Genomic DNA, 2,664 nt, shown 5'->3' with positions numbered 1-2,664 from the left:
AGTGAAGGAATTCATTTTATAGATAAAATCCCAAGAGTCTGCAGAGAAAAGAGAGTGAATGCGAAGTAGACTTTAACACGGCTATGGGAGCGAGCCGAGTGTCGGCTAACCGGGAGAATTGCTTGAAAGAAACGCGACACCGAATGAGCGGTCAGAACAAAGCCTCAATACGGGATTCTCGCTCACCATGGGGAAGGTGGCTAAACCAACTAGCCTGATGCCCTGCTCCCGCAGTGACGGATAATCGTACTTTGGTTTCTCTTCATAACATACAAGTCTTTCGCCTTTTACTAAAGACTTCCGTGGAGAGCAGCACTAATGAGTTGTTTCTATTATTGGCAGGCTTTACCTTTGCGGGTGAAGCCCTTTCTGTCTGTGCAAAAGAAATCTTGCTACTTTGCAGAGTGACTTCTCTGAGTAGAGTCGCCTTACTTGTTGCGACTGTGCCGATGTTCGAAGCTGGAGTGCAAAGTTGTTGCTTGAATGGTGCTTGCTGGAGCATGCGGGAGTGCAAAGTTATACCATTTAAAAGGGCTGAAGAGTGCTCAGTGCAGCGGGTGGGCGGAGGTGCAACGTGACACTCTGGCCACCTATGGCCATAAAAAGAACACTGCTACAAGTGCGCATTGTGCCAGCATTCTTTCAAGCAATTCTCCCGGTTAGCCCACACTCGGCTCGCTCCCATAGCCGTGTTAAAGTCTACTTCGCATTCACTCTCTTTTCTCAGCAGACTCTTGGGATTTTATCTATAAAATGAATTCCTTCACTCAAACTATGTGAAAACTGCTTTGTCCTTAATATTTACCATGTCTAGAAAGATTTAAACAAAAAAAAACAACGTTGTACTTTGCAGTAAAAGAAAGAGCAAATCTAAAGTTTCAGGAATCCGAGAATAAGCTTACTTTCATGAGTTCTTCACGATTTCGGATTTTGCTATAAAATGAATTCCTTCACTCAAACTAAATTAAAACTGCTAAACCGCTAATCTGTTACATGTAAGGCAGATGTCAAATTCACCGAAATAGGATCTAAGGGTATTTGGCCAATCGAGCTGTAGCAGCTTCGGTAAAAGAGTATAAGTTGAAGAGTTTGTGAATAAAGGTGTGCGCACACATAGTGAGTTGTAGGAAAATAGGCAGGGAGCAATGCCGGCTGGGGTATAGGTTCTTGTATGTTGTCTGACTGTTTGATTTGAATGTGTTGTGTAAGTGTCCTGTTGAATGTTACATGTTTGGGCTTTGACACGCTTCACTGTGGTTGTTAACTGTGTGGTGTGTCCTGAAATGTTATATGTTTGGGCTGTGTGACATGCTTAATGCTTGTCAGTAGCTGCCCACTTATTCATATATAGCAACTGACAACATAAGAAGTCCGGACATACTTTGATAGTAGTTGTAGAAGTATCCTTATTGATAATAGATCACTAATTCATAGTGATAGAACAGTAGATGAACAGGTGCTTGCACATGTCTCACGAAAATAAAATGGGTGTATGATTGCTGACGGCAGAGCAATACTGCCAAACTTATGAGTTCTTGTGGCAAACTTGATTCAGTGTCTTGACGTGTATACGCTGTTTCGCTGACTTGATTGTCACAAGAAACAAAGTGTGTTTGATAAGATCCGACCATTTTATTACGGGAGGATCAGTATGTATGGATTCTGATGTGACTGATAAACCCATTCGTATCTTAAGCATAATCTAATACGTGAGACAACGCCCTGGCACACGATTAAAAAAAAAGAAAGAGAGAGAGCGGTTTTGTGTCCCCACAGTCCATAATGTAGAAAAGAGAGAAAAAAGCCTTTCTGATTTGGTGTGTGTGCTCATAGTGCAGAGTGTAGAGAAAAGAAAGCCGTTTTGGTGTCACGGGTGTTGTGACTTACACACACACATTTCTAAATTGAGAAAGGAAATTATTTTAGAGGAAGCACTAGAGTTTAGATCCCACATTTGTTGATAGGCATTCATTTATTTCTTCACTTCTGATGAAGTTTCAACAATAAACAACAAACTTTGTATTATGAGATAGAACCAGACTCATTCTTCAGGAATCCGAAAATAAGCTCTATTTTATGAGTTATGCACGAATTCGGATTCTCCTATAAAACGAATTCATTAACTCAAACCAAGTTAAGACTGCTTTGTCCTTCATATTTATTCATGTCTAATCAAGTTTCAACGATAAACAATGTTGTACTTTGTAGAATGAGAAAGAACTTCTTCAGCAATAAGCATCTCTCGACATATGACGAAATACAGATTTTGCTATAAAATTAATTCCTTCTATCAGCCTGACTTAAAACTGTTTTTCCTCCTTATTTATCCACTTCAAATCAAGTTTCAACAATTAAAAAAAATTTGTAGTTTGAGAAAGAACAACTTAATCTTCAGCAATCAGTATAAAAAGAGGTGCAAATGCCAACCATACATACCTAAAAGGTGGAGCGGAAGTATTCAGCTGCAAGTAGGTGTGAATGTTCGACCATAATTTGTAAAAAGCGGGTAAGAAAAGGTTCGAATGCCCGACTATATATTAACAAAAGCGGGAGGAGAGGTCTTCGGATGAGAGTGGGTGAGAATTTCCAACCATAATCTATAAAATACGGTGAAAAAAAATATGTGAATGCCTCATAGAACACTAAAAGCGGAAGTGTTCGGCT

The 2,664-nt window shown here is 39.8% G+C and overlaps 1 non-coding gene across 1 annotated transcript; it reads left to right on the top strand.

Annotated features, from left to right (window-relative positions):
* Positions 1 to 246: 246 nt before the first annotated feature.
* On the top strand, positions 247 to 360 carry LOC140287424 (U5 spliceosomal RNA). Its single transcript, XR_011911598.1, has one exon. It is a non-coding gene; the product is annotated as a U5 spliceosomal RNA (small nuclear RNA).
* The last annotated feature ends 2,304 nt before the right edge of the window (positions 361 to 2,664 follow it).

Source organism: Leuresthes tenuis, unplaced genomic scaffold, assembly GCF_036924035.1.
Source record: "Leuresthes tenuis unplaced genomic scaffold, fLeuTen1.0.hap1 SCAF_133, whole genome shotgun sequence".
Taxonomy (NCBI): domain Eukaryota; kingdom Metazoa; phylum Chordata; class Actinopteri; order Atheriniformes; family Atherinopsidae; genus Leuresthes; species Leuresthes tenuis.
This window is presented reverse-complemented; position numbering and strand designations above follow the sequence as displayed.